The 16512-nt window shown below is 60.9% G+C and overlaps 1 non-coding gene and 1 pseudogene across 1 annotated transcript; one reads left to right on the forward strand and one right to left on the reverse strand.

Annotated features, from left to right (window-relative positions):
- The first annotated feature begins 242 nt into the window (after positions 1 to 242).
- On the forward strand, positions 243 to 314 carry TRNAD-GUC. The gene has a single exon. It is a non-coding gene; the product is annotated as a tRNA-Asp (tRNA).
- Positions 315 to 7472: 7158 nt separating this feature from the next.
- On the reverse strand, positions 7473 to 8648 carry LOC116882001 (annotated as a pseudogene).
- Between the last annotated feature and the right edge of the window lie 7864 nt (positions 8649 to 16512).

Raw genomic sequence — 16512 nt, forward strand, 5'->3', positions numbered from 1 at the left:
ATTTCAAAATGCTAAACAGCAGGTACTCTCAATGTCATACAAGATGAAAACTGATGAAAATTGATATAAATATATATATATAAATGAAAAAAATAGATATGTGGAAAAAAACATATATCTGTATACGAATATTTTCTCAGGGGTGCCTGGCTGGCTCAGTGGACGGAGTGTGTGACTCTTGATCTCAGGATCATGAGTTCAAGCCCCATGTGGGGCGTGGAGCCAACTTAAGAAAAAAAAGGTCCTCGTTAGTATAGTGGTGAGTATCCCTGCCTGTCACGCAGGAAACCAGGGTTCGATTCCCCAACGGGGAGCGCACTTGTTGTTCTGGGGCGCCTGGGTGGCTCGGTGGGTTAAAGCCTCTGCCTTCCTCTCAGGTCATGGTCTCAGGGTCCTGGGATCGAGCCCCGCATCGGGCTCTCTGCTCCGCGGGGAGCCTGCTTCCCCCCCCTCCCCGCCCCACCTGCCTCTCTGCCTGCTTGTGATCTCTCTGTCAAATAAATAAATAAAATCTTTAAAGAAAGAAAGAAAGAAAATCTTCCAAATTAATTTTATGAATCTAGTTTAACCCTGATACTGAAATTTGGCAAAGACAACATTAAAAGAAAAACGATGGTGGAGTGCCTGGGTACCTCAGTTTGTTAAGTGTCTGACTCTTGATTTTACCTCAAATCATGATCTCGGGGTCATGAGATCAAGCCCCACATCGGGCTCTTGCTTAAGATTCTCTCTCTCCCACTCTCTCTGCCCCTTCCCTTCACCTCAGTCTCTAAAAAAAATAAAATAAGGAAAAGAAAAGAAAAAAAGAAAAATTATGGTACAGTTTCAATTACAAACACAGAGCTAAGAATTCCAAAAACAATTATAGCAAGTTGAATGCAGTCACTATCTCAAATGAACAATACATTGAGTGCGTGGGATTTATCTCTTGAAGACAATGATCAGTTAAAATTATAAAATCTAAGCCATATCAATAGTTTTATTGTATTTACAGGTTAATGAAAAATATGATAATTTATTAATGAATACCACAGAAGGCATTTGATAATACTTAATATCCATTCACCTTAATTTTAATCCAAGTAGTACATGCTTAATTTTAAAAGTCAGAATTTTTTGTGAAGGTTTATAACATAATGATCTAGTCCCTTCATTCCTCTTCTAGAAATTTTTGGCTCCCCAGAGGACAGCACTTTCAGTTCTTTTAAAAAAGTTTCTTCATATCTCATAAAATTCTAAATAACACATTTCTCCTATCATTGCTTGATTTTTTTTCAATTTTAGATATTATCTATTGGCTTCCTAGTTTGGAAGTTTTAGAACTCTCTTACATTGCCTCCACCATTAAACAGACCCATGGATTTCTCCCCCCACCTCCATTTTTTATGGGCTATATCACAATTTTTATTAAATCAAAATTAGTGTATGTGTTATTAGATTAGGTAAATGTCATTCGGATCTGAGCCATGAAATGTAATTTGATTATATTTCCTTTGTTATGTAACTTTATATTTTCCCAGAGTTAGTAATTGCCTTATTGTTCATTAGCTTGATTTTTCTGCCTAAGGTTTGCAAAGCTTCTTGAATCTGTGGGCTGACGTTCTTCCTCTGTCCTAGGAAGTCCCCGTCACTATCTTTTTGCACGCTGCTTCCGCCCCATTTCTCTCCTCTCTCTCTGGAACTCTAATTATTAGAATTTTTGAGCATGCTCCATATGTCTTACATGTTTCTCTATGTTTTTTTTTTCTTCTTTCCCTATCTGCCTTTACTCTCAGTGCTTCAGTTTGGGTATTTTCCATTAATCTGTTGTCTGGTTCCTCAGTCCTGTGTCCTGCTGCTAAGGGCATTGATTGAGTTTTTAATTTCAGACACTGGATATATGGTTATAAAGTATCCATGTGATCTTTTTATAATTTTTGAAGTAGGCTTCACACCCAACGTGGAGCCCAATGTGGGGCTTGAACTTACGACTCTGAGATCAAGACCCGAGCTGAGATCAAGAATTGGGACACTCAACTGAAACCGACTGAGCCACCTGGGCACCCCTTATAATTTAAATTATAGTTTTGAAAAAAAACAAAAAGATTTCAATTCTCTGGTAAAATTTTCCATCTTTTCCTCAGTTTTCTATAACGTAATTTAAAGTCCTTGCCTGCTAACTCTGATGTCCAGATCATCTTTGGGTCTAATTCCATTGCCTAGTTCTCCCCTTAATTACGGGTCATACTTTCTTGCCTCTTTCATCTTTGGTAAGTGTCCATTATAGGCTTCACATTGTGGGTAAAAAAACCAGTGAGGTCCGGATAAGACTATCTTCCACTGGTCCTACCTTGTAGGCGTTTGGTGGTCAGGGCTGAAGCTAGCTGGACTGACTCACAGCATGAGGGAGACCCCGTCCCAGGCAGGGCTACGTGCCTCTGGTCTGAGGCCATGAGGGGCCTGACTGTCTTTCCGGCCGACTTTCCAGCCTCCTGATTCCTGGCTCCCACCAGAGAACGCTTTGAGAGGCTGTGGCATGCTTGCAGAGCTCCCTGCCTGAGGGAGGGGCGGCCAGGGATTTCCCTGTGTCTCTCAGAACTGCTCAGTCTGGCTCCCAGCCTCCCCTGTGGCCACCGAACTCCGCAACCCCGTGGTGTGTCTGAGGCCCTCCAGGGTCCAGTCTGGCCTTTACTCCAAGCAAGACTCTGTGTTTCCCGGGTTTCTCTCTTCTCAGCAGTGGCCTCTCATCTGGGCCCAAACATGCTCGGCCAGAACCCTGGTGGGGAAATGCCTCTGGGGCACACCCCTGCCTTCAGTGCCTTGAGTTTTGTGCTTTCTCTGGCTGTCTCGGCTTGCTGCAGAAGCGTGGGCCCGCTGTGACCCGCGACCTCCTGCCTGGACACGGGGGCCCACTTGCCTGGCTTTCCGCGTCCTGTGGTTATGCCCTGAGGCCCTGCAGCAGATCCGTCCTGGCGTCCTCTCCTCAGGGGCTCGGGGAAAAGGCAGGCCCACCTCCACAGCCCTCCCGCTCATCCACGATCGTGCGGTGAAGGATTGGCTCAGAATGTGGGGATGGGGTTCTACCAACTTCGGGTCCCGTTGCTTTAAGTTGTTAGTTTGACAGCATCTTGTCGCACTGGGTACAGCCTCTGGTCACCCGCCTGCCCTGAGCGCCCCACCACTGTGTGAGGTTTGGCAGAGGGAGGAGGGGCAGGAGGTGAGAGAGGTGGGAGCAGAGTGGGGCTGGACGCTCTCTCCTGCCCTCTCCGGCCAGCTGCTGCGGGCGGGCTGTGTCTCTGACTGGGGTGCGGCCTGCAGCGGCCTCTCGGCAGACAGCGCCCCGTGGGGTCCCTCGGCCCAGACTCCCACAGGCCACAGCCGCGGGCCTCCCGGGTTTGCCCTGACCCCGCCAGGACCAGACCAGGAACACGGTGGCGGTTAAGTGTCCCTAGTATCCAGCCAGCACAGCTGGGAAAATCGGTCAATTATTTGGAGAAGAAAATCAAGTTCTATCCCTGGCCAAGCATCCATATAAATTAATTCCAGATGGATTGGAGAAGTATGAAAAAAAGGAGGAAAAAATCATGTTGTAAATAAAAGGTATGTAAGTATTGTGCCAGTTCTGAATCTGAGAAGAACTTTCTAAGCATAAACCCCAGGAAGAGTCATCAGAGGACGATACGGCTGACGCGGGTGCGCGGCCCACGCTCCCACGTGTGGCGGTCTTCGTGGAGCCGAGGGACGCACCAGGCGAACATCTTCCACAGAAGGAGAGTCCGAAACCAACACCAAGCGGAACACGGGCAAGACGAAGACCCACCGGTTTCAATAGAATAAATCCAATGTCTAGAGTGAACAGCCTAGAGCCTCCGGGCACCGGAGAAATTAGACGAAAACCAGGTAGGATTCACCCCGCACCAAACCGCCTTGTCCAGGCTCCGGGCCCATCTGCCCCACAGGCCCCATGAGGCCGGCGCAGAGCTCTTCCTGCAAGGGGACCCCCCCCCACAGCCACTGGTTCAGATTCGGGGCTCAGCCTCTGCCCTGGGATTTTCCCTTCAGACCTGAAGGGGCCGTTAACATATTTTCCTAAACAAATAAGCGGTTCCCCCCCCCCCCCGGGGACAAAGTGTCGCAGCTCCCCCTCCACCTCCCTGCCCCCCGCCCCGACGGGAAGGAGGGCTGAAGAGAACCGGGCAAGCACGGCTCACGCCACCCCCAGACCCACAGGTGCCCCGCCCTCGCCGTGGAAACACCTGCCTGCCTTGCCCCTGCTCATGCCCGCCTCTCCCACCGCAGCCCTGCCTGCCCCCGGCCCCCTCTCCACCCGCATCTACGGCTACAGAGACCCTGCCTGCTGTGAGCATCAGGGTGCCGGGGGCATGGGTGCAGCTACAGCGTCCCCAGGGTTCCCTCTGGCCTCAGATGGGAGGGGGGCCCTGGCTGTCTGCAGCGTGACGGGCTTCTACAGCCCTGACACTTGCCGCACCCGCTGTGAAGGGAAGGCAAACCCAGGGGAGCCCACGGCATGTTTGTGTGGCCGACGCCCAGCGCTGAAGCCACAGAGCTGGCCCTGGTGGGGCTCCTCCCAGCCAAGGGGCCATAAACACCTCCAGGTCCAGCAGGGTCCTGTTGCCCAGAGCCTGCGGCCAGCCCTCAGCTCAGCCTGTGTCCGGGCTGCCCGCCCCCGGTGCACCCGGCCCTTCCCAGCCGTCGGAGGGAGCCACGGGACAGCTTGGGGATCAGCAGGCCCAGGGAGCACCCCCGCCCCGGGGCCGGGATGGAGCTGGTGTGGCTGCCGCCCCTCTGGCTCCTCGCCCCCTCAGCATGAGCCACCAGGAAACCCGAGCGGGCCGCTGGCAAGTCACCTGTGCCTGCCATCGCTTCACCAGCCCTGGGAGGGGGCGATGCCCCCATCTAAAGACAAGACGCCCGTAGGCTACCCCAGGTCACCCTCCCAGGACGGAGAGTGCTGGGCCATGGGCGCCCCATGGCCTCCCTGCCCTGCCTTGTGCCTTCCAGCCAGCAGGGAGGCCATCGTCACCTGGGAAGCCAGGGCCAGGCGTGCAGTGGGTGGTGACAGGGGCAGGCGTGGCCGCTGGGCCCCTGGGAGCCGCTGGTAACGAGGTGTTGTGTAACCCCCCGTTTTCTCTCTGGGCTTTCTGATTTAATTGGGAGTGTATTTCCAGAAGCAGAATCTGGGCCACGGTGACAGGAGCAGGTCTGAGAGACCCCAGCCTCGGTCTCTCCCTTCACAGTTGCCAACATGCTCCTCTGAACTCCGGCTGGCAGGGCGCTGATGGGGTCAGGCGGCAGGCTGGGCCCCCTCACTGGAAGCCTCCTGTGGACCACCGTCTGGTTCAAACCCCCTCCTGCCCTCCGGGCCGGCCCTCCTTCTTCCAGATGGTTCCTTCATTAGCATGTGGCCAGAGCTGGGCACTGTGGTGACTGCCCATGGTCTGGATCTCCAGGCCTCCCTCTTCAGTTGTCACTCAGGGTGTCACCTGCTGGGTGCCCTGCACTGTCCATGCCTGTAGGTAGCCCCCAGCTCAGCGGTAGACACCACAGGACTTCAGCCACTGGTGGCCGGGTGGGGAGGGCCTTTCATTGCCTCCCTAGGCTGGGTTTTTCCCGTGGCCCTGTGTCCTCAGGCAGGGCTGACCTCTCCGGGCACGCCCGATGCAACAGGAGGGGCTGGTCGGAAGAGGCCTGGCACTGCCCGGGGCCCTGCCCCCACCCCGTAGGTGGGCTTTGCACGCTGCTCGGAGGACCAGGGACCGGCCCCGCATGGGGAGTGCACAGTGCAGACTGCCGTCCACCTCCAGGACGGGCTGCTGGGGGGATGTGCGACCTTGAGGCTGACCGCAACCGAGTACTGCTCCTGCTTGCCGGGGAGGTTGGCCTCTTTCCTGGGGGGCCTGGCCCTCGCCCTCCTGGGGCAGGGTGGGTGGGGGGGTGGCCCAGGTCTGGCTCGGGGTGGGGGGTGGCTGAGCCCAAGCAGGACACTCAAGGAAAGCGTCTTCCTCGCAGTGTCGAGCCAGGATAGGGCGGGACCTTCCGCGGCTGCCTCTCCAGTCTGGGAGGACGCTGCGTCCTGAAGCCACTGGGCCTGGAGCGGTCTCGGGCTTCCCGGAGAGAAGCACATGCGGCCGAGCTCTCAGCAGCGCCCTTTCTCCCGGCGGATTAAGGCGGCAGGCGGCCAGGAGTCAGTGAAGGGCGGGCGCTGGGGGTTGCCCACAGCTGGGCCAGGCCTCCAGTGACATATTTAGAGAGGATTTGGTATTTGTTATTTCCAAACCGGCATCCAAGGAGTCTCTATGGGAGAAAGCAGAACCTTGACCTCCTTCCCCGTACTTCCCAGTTTAGCGCTGTTTTCATTCTGAATTACGCCACGCTGGTGGGTGGGGGGCACCCGAATTCTTGGGCGCTGGGGCCTCCAAGGGTCTCGGTGGCAGCCCTGCTCAGAGCCCGGGGGGACCTCCAGACCCAGGCCCCAGGCAGAAGCCGGCCAGGGTCCACGTCGGGCCCACGAGCCGAAGCAGGCAGCTCCACGTCGGGCAGAGCCTGGCAGCCGGGGAACCCAGCGCAGACCGTGACCTCCGACCTGCCCCCTCTGTGGGGGACTCGTGTTGGCCTGTCTGCAGGGGCCATGGCCGCCCGCTCCTGCGACGGCCTGGCTCCGTGTCAGGGGTCAGGAGCGGGCCCAGTGTTCCCCCTTGGCGCGCAGCTCCTCCTCCCGCAGGGCCGGTGGGTGGGGCCTAGCCCGGCCCCTGGGGTGTCCTGGAAGGAAGCTTCCGGGTTGGGTTGGGACAGGCCTGGCTCCCTGGAGCCCAGCCAGAGAAGAAAACCAGATGGGCTTGTTGGGAGCCAGGCCCGGCCCTGCCTCTCCTACCTTCAGGCCACGGCACTGCTCTCAGGGAAGGAGGAGCTGCCATCTTGCCCCCCAGGAGGCCCAGGAAGGAGCAGGGGACCCCGTGCCCACCACCAGCCACAACCCCGGCCCACCTGTTCCTCCAGCTCTGGGGGGCGGGGAGGCGTCCCCATAAACTGCAGGCCCCAGGACAGGAGAGGGCTTGTCTGCAGCAGCGAGGTCCACAGGCCTGACACCCAGGAGCCAGCTGGACCAGAAGGACAGGAACCCCCCTCGGGGCCTGTTTCCCGTCATCCCAGCCCAGCACGGCACGCCGCCCAGTGCACTGGACTGGCCGGGCCCTCACACCCACAGCACAGCAGAGCGCTCGGAGGGTTCCTGGAGAAGAAGGCCTCCCCTTGGGCTTGGCCCCTCGGGAGGCTGGGGCCAGGGCCAGGCTTGGATACAGCAAGCCAGAAAACATGAGGCTCTGGCAGAAGGCAGAGCCTGTGGCCCTTCCAGGACGAGTGGGCAGGGTTCCTGCTTAGCCTGCCGGGGGCACAGGCGCCCAGCCGAGCGCTGACCGCCCACCAGGTGTGTGTTGCAAAGCCTGCTGGGAGAAGGGGAAGACAGGGTGCTCTGGCTACAGGGGACTGGGGGCCCTCAGAGTTCAGCCTGCTGTTGAAAGCAGGGTGACCTTGGCATGGGACCCGGCCCTCTTGACCTCTGTCCCCCATCTGCAGTCTGGACACCCTACAAGTGCCCGGAGAGACAGTGTGAGATGGCAGTGGGGGGGCTGGCGACCCTCTGCTGGGACCCCATCCCCTCTCCTCGGCCCCAGCCTCGCGCCCCCACTTGCTTCTCGAGGAGACAGCCCTCTTCCTGCCAGGCCCGCAGCCTGCTTCCTGACCGCCGGCCTCTCCCCAGCTTCGCTCTGACCACTGGCCTCCTGTCTGGGCTGTGCTGGGGGCCGAGGACCACCCCCCTCAGGGAGCACAGAGTCCATCAGAGGAGAGAGGCCCAGAGCCGACAGGTGAGGGGGGTGGGAAGGTGGTCTTGTTGGGGGCACGGGGAAGGTGGCCCGAGCATGGATGTCTGCCCGTGCTCTCATGCTGCTCCCTGGGCATTGTGGGTGGACACATCAACCTCGTGGTGTGCAGGGCCGAAAGGGTCCTTCTTGGGGCCTGTTTATAAGCAAGGACACCAAGGCCCAAGGGGCAAGGCCTCTGCCGAGTCTGTGAACGGAGAGCTGGGCCCGGACGCCAGGCTTCGTGCCCAGCAGACTGAGGAGGCCGTTCTCAGGCGACCATCCTCCCCCTGGACCGGTCTGGCTGCCGCTCTGTCTGCCCCCACCTGCCCCTCACTCTTTAAGAGCAGGCCTGGAACAGCCCCAAGCCATGGAATGGAGGCCGGGGGTGCTGTCCCCCCTGGTCCCAGCCAGGGCATGTCCACCAGGCTCAGCCTTATGCCCAGGAGCCCAGTCAGGCTCTCCTCTCCCAGACATTTCCAGAACCTGCCAAGGTCTGCCGGGGGAGCAGGAGGCGGTGAAGGGGCCTCGGGGTCCTCCGCAGTGCGAGTCCTTGCTCTGGCCGGCTGCGAGGACGCAGGGGATGCCATCTTGCCCCGTTTCCGCGATGGGAGCAGGGACCGCCCATCGGCCGTGGCTTCCTGAGCCACTGTTCCCAGAGGGGCCTGGAGAGGTCGCAGACACAGTCGGCTTCCTGCTGGCTTCCTTCCGGCGAGCGAGTTCCCAGATGAAGGTCTGGGCTCTGCCGTAGGTCCCGATGGCCACCGTGCTTGGAAGGGGCGCGGGGCGCATCTGTGGGCTTCCGTCAGCTTCGCCGCTGGCCTGAGGGTCTTGTCAGGGCACTCGGCTGTATCACTGGGGAGCCGGGCCCAGGGCAGCCTCTCCCGCCCGGCCCGCATCTCCGCAGCCCTGTCTTCCTCTGCCTCCCCCTCCCCCATCGGCTCTGTCCCCACACGGCCACCATCAATTTCCAAGGTGGCAGTGGCCTCCCTGTGTGGGCTGGAGTGGGACTCCGTGGGTTCCCAGGACCCCGCCAAGTGCTCCCATCCCTCGGTCTAATTTAGAAACGACTAATGAGTCCACTCCCCCCGGGGATGCCCTGCCGTCTGGCCTGGTTTTAGGAGCTCCTCCTCCCTCCAGCAGCCGTAACCCGATTTACCCGCAGCAGGAGGAGGAGGAGCCCACAAGGGCCGGCGGCGGACGGCAGCAGGGGCCTGGTGATGGGGCAGGCAGGCTGGGCCTCCCGGGGCGCACCCTGTCCCAGGGAACCCACGGGTGCCCCTGCTCTAGGCCGTGCAGACCAGTGCATCCAGGTGACATTCCTGGGAGGGCTCCTGGTCTCTGCTGCCCGGACCCCCGCCCAGGAGGCCGGGACACACACAGCCTCCCTTCAACGGCAAGAGACAACACTTCTAAGAAGGCTCCAGGCCAAAGCCACCAGCCTGGAGATGTTCCTGTGTGCAGACAGCCCTTCCCCAAACCTGTCCCCTGCAGGGTGACATGGTCTCTGGGCCCCAAGTGCCCATTGGCCAGGCCGGGGAGCCCCCCCCCCCGCACATGATGCCCATTCACTCCTTCATTCATTCCCTCAGCCGCGCATCCCCATGTGAGTAGCAAAGGGGGTGCTGGGACATGGAGCAGAGGGACCCCAGAGCAGGCGGGGAGAGAGGCCTGGGGCCCTGATGGGAGCAACAGGGAGATGCTTCAGCGAGGAGGTGAGGCCTGAGCTGTAGGGCAGGGGCTGCGGTGGAGGAGACACACAGGGGCTCAGAACGGGAGAGGGACAGGCAGGGCTGGCTGGAGAGGGCAGAGGCCATTTCCTGGGTGTGCCCCCACGCCCCCTGACCCCTTGGGTCCAGCCCTAACCCTAACCCTAACTCCGGTCAGGTTCAGGCTGAAGAGGAAGACAGGAGGGTCCTTCTCTGACCCTGGGGAAAGGGGAGCCCGCCCAGACAGTGTGACAGTCAACTGGTGGCCACCTGACCTGAGGCTGCCCCCCAGGTTCAAGGGGGATGGGGGAGATGGGAGGGGAATGGCGGTGCCTGCTCCCCTCCCCAGCAAGGCCGGGTCGGGCCCAGGACAGGCTCATAGGTGGCTGTCACCCTGCGTCCCGTTCTCCCTGAGGCTGCCAGGCAGACATGGCCAGCATCGTGGATGACCCATCGCTGGGCTGAGCTTAACTGTTACGGTTTTCCTGAACCACAAAGCAAACAGGAGCCCTTCCTCACTGTCCCTCACGGGACATCTGAACAGTCTGAACCAGGGCCCAAACCACCAAGCCGGGCCTCTCGTGCTGGGGTGCCCTGTCCCTTGTCCATTCTGTGCAGCCCTCATTCCTCCAGGAAGTCCTCCACTCTGGGGGAGGGGGCCTGGCAAGGAGAGGGACCTACAGGAGAGGGACCCAGCTCCGCTGCGGGCCGTGAGAGAGGAGCTGGGGCTAAGTCAGGCCATCACAGACCTCGGAGAATGCTCTTCCCGCCTGACAAGAAGGTTTGGCCCCAAGCCTGTTCCCAGCCGCCCAGCTGCCCCCATTGGGGGCTGAGTGCTGCACGGGGCACCTGCCTCCACTCGGGGCACGTGGCCCGGCTGCCCAGGAGGAGGCCCTGCACGGTGCGGACATAAAAGCCCCCAGATGTCCATGTCCAGCCCCCAGGATCTGTGAGTGTGTCGCCCTGCCCGGCCATGGGGACTCAGGTTACAGTGGGATAAAGGCTGATAAATGGCCTGTGTTGGGACAGGGAAGGCGTCCGTGGTGAGCAGACTCCGTGTCATCTCGAGGGTCCTTGCAGGGCGGCGGGGGGCAGGAGAGTCCCAACGGCAGAGGGAAGCCCCTACTGGCTTGAAGATGGAGGGAGGGGCCACGAGCCAAGGAGCGCAGGCACCTCGGGACCCTGGGAGGGGCAAGGGCACCCATCCTTCCCCAGAGAAACCCCCCGCCCACACCCGCACTTGGCCTATTTCAGGCTTCTGAACTTCAGAGCTGTGAGATGGTAAATTTATATGTTTTTAAGCCAAAAATCTGTGGTCATTTGTTACAGTGGCCACAAGAAATTCATAAACCCTCCCTCTGGGAGGCCAGAGTCCTGCTTGAGAGAAGAGCCTGCATGCACGTGTACACACATGAGATGACACACAAAAGCACCTGTGGCCACTGCATGTCCACACTCAGTCCGGGGCTTGTACAGACAGAAAGTCCCTATGTGGTTCTAATTCCAGCCACAAGGACCGCCAAGTGAGATGCCCACGGGAGCCATGGTGCAGCCCCCAACAGCCCTGACCCTGGGAGCTCCGGCCATGGCTCCTGGACTTCCTGTCCTCATACTGGTCAGAGATATGGATGGTCAGCCTGGGAGAACCTCAGAGGCCCGACGGCCTTACAGGAGGGGACTGTCTGTGGTCACAGTCACATGGGGACCCTGGCTGGGGTCAAAGGTCACTGCACCACTTCCTGGGGTGCCCCATAGCAGTCAAAACCTCCTGGGCTCAGAGCTAGGAACCCAGTTATTTCCAAATCAGGGAGGAGAAGCCCACTGTGCTTCCTAAAAACTCTCGCTGCCTACCGAGGCACAGCTTGGGTTTCAGACTCCATGAAGAGGGACAACAATGGCAAAGATAGAGATGAAGATGGTGGAGAGGATGGTGAAGATGGAGACAGTGATGGAGATGATGATGGAGATGATGAAGATGGAGATGATAGAGATGATGATGATGGAATGATGATGGAGATGATGATGGAGATGATGGAGAGATGATGAAGATGGAGATGATGGTGATGGTGATGGAGATGATAGAGATGACGATGATGGAGATGATGAAGGTGATGGAGATGCTGCTGCTGCTGCTGATGGGGACATGGCAGCTCACACACATGCCCAGCAAGGTGTCACCGCAGGATTCTTGGGGAGAGTTTGGCAGTGTTCGGGTGCTCACAAGGGCCCTAGTAAAATCGGGGTACAGGTAAAGAAGGTGAGAAATGTGGGGAAACAGCAGCTGCCTTTTGGGGGGACCACCTGGGAAGAACTCCCCGGAGGATGAGGGGTGTCTGGTGTCTCTATTTGGGGGGTGGAGGGGGACACTCATTTTGTTCTTTAAACTTTGAAGTCTTCTGCGGTGGCTCTGCAGGTTTGTAGCTGGAGGGTTTCTCTGGGGCAATGTTTGTGCTGTGGTGTCTGGGGCAGTCTCCAGGCCTTGTGAAACGGGTGGGGTCACAGTAGAGCCGGGTACTGGGTGGGTCCTGGGCATGCAGGGCCCCAACACATGCGTGCAGGGTGCCCTCTGCTGGCAGTGGTGGGCACTGTTGTGGGTCCGGCGGGATGGGGCTGCCTCCTGGCCAGACCTGCACTTGATGAGCCCCTGGAGCGGCCCCGGGAACGTGGGGACGGGCAACGGTCTGGTACACCTGTTTGGGCTCACCACCCGCTGTCCCCAGGGCGCCCCTCACCCAGCTGGGAAGTCATTGTGAGTGTCACAGGCGGACCTTCCCCAGGGACAGTCTCTCCGCAGCGAGGGCAGAGGCAGCGTCTCTCGGGAGAATGTTTTTGCCGCTTCTTCGTCCCCACCTGCAGCCCCGCACCAGCACCAGCCAGCACCGGCGCGCCGTTCCCAGGGAAGGGCAGGATCGGTGCCACATTCCTGTCCGTCCACCCAGCACAAGGCCACCTTGACGGCTCCGCATGGGTGCGGGGCCCCCTGGACTCGGGTTTGGGTGGCTGGAGTCGGTCTTTGTGAGTTGAAGTTTTAATAATAGAGGGGCCCGCAGGGCATCTCTGAGACCCCCATAGCGCTGTAACTGCCGACGCGGGGTCCCACCGCACACCGGATGCCTGAGTGCGCCTCGCTCTGGGACCCTGGCCGTCGTGACTCTCCAGTCTCCAGTCCAGGCCCCAGAGCGACCACATCTGATAAGACGGCATTTCGGTCTGTGGCAGGACCTCCTGGTGGACGCTGAAGGGCTACGCCCCTCCCCGCTGCCCCTGGCTCTCAGTCAGCCGAGCGCAGGCAGGCGGCGGCCCTCCCGGAGAGGGGCAGCTCCACGGCGGTGTGCGGACGCCACCCAGGGAATCTGTCTGAAGCACAAAAGCACAGCCAGGAAGCCCACCGGCGTCCTCGCCGTCTGGGACTGGTCGGCTGCCCTGCTGCGGCTTTGTCCGACATGGAAAGCTAGCAGGCTAGGGCAGGCTTCCCCGAGGACAAGGCCCTGAGTGCTGGCGGGCACGGACCCACCGAGGGGACTCTCGCACAAGGCTCTGGGCTCAGGGAAAGGCTCTGCGATCTGCAGACCCCAGGACAGCAGGTCTGGAAGTCCCGGGACCAGACTCCGAGCTGCACGGGAGGATTCCAGACCCCAGGCCGCTGGTCTGATGCAGGCTCACGTCTGAGCAGAAGTGGCGCTCCGGGCAGGGTGTGTGCACACGTCCGCCAGCGCTGGGAGAACACGGCTGCAAGCTTCGTGGTTGCTTTGGAGATGACCTGTCCCCTCACAGGGAAACCGAGTGCGGAGGACTCTGTCCTCACTCCATCCCAGCTTCCGCGCTGCCCCATCCCTCCCCGTGCTGGGCTGCGCTGGTGCAGCCGTCTCCCGTCTGCAGCCTCGGGAAGCAGCGTCTCCGAGGGAAGATGCCCCAGGCCTTGCTCCTTCCGAGGCTGCAGCTGCTGCACGGACGGATGCAGTTCTCACTCTCCGGAAGGGTGGTGACTGCAGGTAGGGCCGGGACTAGCGGGTGACTCAGACTGTGTCCTGCTGGGGAAGTGGGGCCGGGCGGGGGGAGGCTGGGGCCACCACCTGTGTGAGCCGTTGCCGGAGGCCTTGGGCCCTGCTTCAGGGGCTTCCTGAGAGGGCGCCCAGCACAGAGTGGCCGGCATCCGTCCTGGGACCTCCACCCAGGCCCCCGAGGGGGCTGCGCTCCTAGAAGCCCAGCCAGAGGCCAGCCTCCTTCCACGTACTTCCTGTCCTCCCCGGCAAACGTCTGTGCAGGTAAATGTGTTTTTAAAGCCCTCACTTAGGGAAGAACGGATTGTGTCTGGTCTCGGGGAGCCTCTGGACTGTTGTGAGCCGCGTCTGGGAGTGTTGCACCGCCCCTGGGACCCGGCAGGGTGCTGTGGCCACTCGGGACGCAATGCCTGGAAGTGTCAGCAGGTGGCACCACGGCCCCGCGAAGGCGCTTCCCGCCAAGGTCTGAGCCCTGCCCTCCGTGGGCCTGGGGAGGCGGCTCTCCACGGGGGCTGGAGTGTCCCCGGAGCGCCCCAGGGACATGTGCCGGACTCCGCATCCGGACCCCCCGCACACCCTAGGAGGGGATCGCATGGTCCTGGGGTTCTGAAGTGGAAACCAAAGCCCGGAGTGGTTCGAAACCCAGCACTCCAGCCGGAGCCTTCCTCTCAGGACGCCTGGGCAGCTGGACACCTGAGCGCCGGTCACCGCGTGCTGGCAGGGTCTGTGTCTTCGGCAAAGTGGCCAGAAGAGGGCGCCGGTGACCTGCGAGGCTGTGCCCACCCCCGCCCCGACCGCCCCCCCCCCAGCCGCGACCCCCCACAGGCTTCGGGGCCAGGTTGCAGGGTGCTCAGCGGGCAGCAGGGGGCCCCAGGGCTGGGCTGGCTCATCCCAGGGGCCTCCTTCAGGGGCTGGAGCCCTGCTGGCCGCTGGCTATGATGACAGCTCCACCTGCTTCCAGGGACCAGGCGGCCACTCTGGGGCGTCCCCCAGGTACAGGGGGCCTCAGGGTCATCTTCCCCACGGCTGTCCCATCGGGCTCACGGTTTTCTGCCCAAGGCTGCAGCTCTCCATCCGCCCCACCAACGACGACACCACAGTCCCCTCCTCAACCAAGGTGGACCCCCCCAAAGCCTCTCCTTGAGCCTGCCCACCATGAGCTCCCGGCCGGGGCCTGCCTGCTCCGCTGTGCCCCGAGCGACACGTCCTTCCCTCTGCCGGGCCCTGGTTGCCCCCCAGATGGTCTCGCGGAGGCGGCTCCTTTCGAAGGCCTGTGAGCTCCCCACCCTTCGGGGCTGCCCGACAAGGCAGGCCAGGGACAGTCACCCAGGTCTGCAGGTCAGTCCCAGGGGTTGGCGCTTGGCCAGCGTCCCCTTGTCTGGTGAAGGAGGGCCACGCTGTTTTGGGACGAGCCCTGTGTGACCCTCACAGAGCCCCCGGCCCAGACGCAGGTCTCCATGGAGCTCCCTCTTCTCCCTCCGAAGCACAGGGCCTCCCGGACCCATGCAGTCCTGCCTCGGCCAGGCGGTGGGGCTGGGCGGTGGGCTCGGCCGTCCTCACAGCTTCCAGAAGGAGGGTGACGAGAACCTTCCAGGCATTCACACACACACACACACACACACACACAGGCGTGTGCACGCACTTGCACACACTCTCCAGCACACACGCGTGCGTATCTTCTCTGACATGCACACGCACGGTCCTCTCCAGCACACGCGTGCACTCTCTGGCACACACGTGCGCACATAGGTGTGCTGGCTCTCCGGCGGGCACATGCACACGCATGCACGGGCTCACACGCACACACGTCTGTTTGCATACTTGCTGCATGTCGTGGGCTAATGTGTGTTCTAGTGGCTTCCACGGCAGCGGCCTCTGAGAAACCCAGTCACGGATCTGGAGGGCGTAAACTGGAAGGACAGCCCCTACAATGTCCCAGCGAGGCCCACGTGGGTGGGAAGCCCCAGGAGGTCCCACCAGCAGCTCTGCTGGGAGGGACTGCAGAAGGCACCTGAGAGGGGGGAATCTGCCTGTGAGTCAGCCTCCAGGACTGGGGGGCACCTCCAGGCCCTGAGACAGGTGCATTCCCAGGAAACTTGGGGGCACCATTTCTGGGGTCTGCACGTACGTTCTCGTCATCCTCGCTGCACCCGAGGAGATATCGTGGCCCCAGCAGGAGCTGAGGAGCCAGGCTCAGGGTGGAGGCCCGTGCACTCGGGCTGCCTCCGTCCGACTCCTGAAGCCGCCCGCGCCCTCCACTGTGGGCACGCTGGTGGCCCTGTGCCCGCACTCGTGCCTGGCTGGAGCTGGGCTGGTGTGCCGGCCCGCAGCAGGCTGTCCTCCGGCAGGTGCTCCCTCTTCTCTGCAGAATGACGCCCTGTCCCGCCCCGCTCAGCTGACGGCGGCAGGGGTGGCTGCCCTGGCTTTCTGCGGGTCAGAGGGACCCCCACGCTGGGGGCTGGCCCCGAGGGCCTGGGTCTATTCTGTGCCTCATAGACACCATCAGGCTGTGGCATGCCAGGTCCCTGGTGGGGGGGGGGTGCGTCTCCTGCCCACATTGTCAGCCTCCCAGGTCCCAAGGTAGATGTCCATGAGGACAGGACTCGCCTCCCTCCCGGACCGCCTGTCCCAGCGCCCTCTGGCCCCCGGGAAGGCCAGCCCGTCCGCCCTCAGTAGCGTCTGGCCCGCTGGCTGGTCAGGACCCCTCAGAACACTAGTGCTCGTTGGGAGGCGCTGGAAATCACACGCGGATGCAGAAAAACAGTGTGAATGTTTCCTGAACTGAAGGGCGGCTGCATGTCGGGGCGGCGGGGCGGGTGGTCCACACTGGGAAGGAGACGCCCACTCCGTCCCCCTCCCCCCCCACGGCTCAGGCCACGTCCTCCCGGCACCACCCCCGCAGCTGCGCCTGGCTGACCCCTACCCGTCCTCAGTCCTCACCGTGAG

Source organism: Lontra canadensis, unplaced genomic scaffold, assembly GCF_010015895.1.
Source record: "Lontra canadensis isolate GAN:19392208 unplaced genomic scaffold, GSC_riverotter_1.0 scaffold79, whole genome shotgun sequence".
NCBI lineage: Eukaryota > Metazoa > Chordata > Mammalia > Carnivora > Mustelidae > Lontra > Lontra canadensis.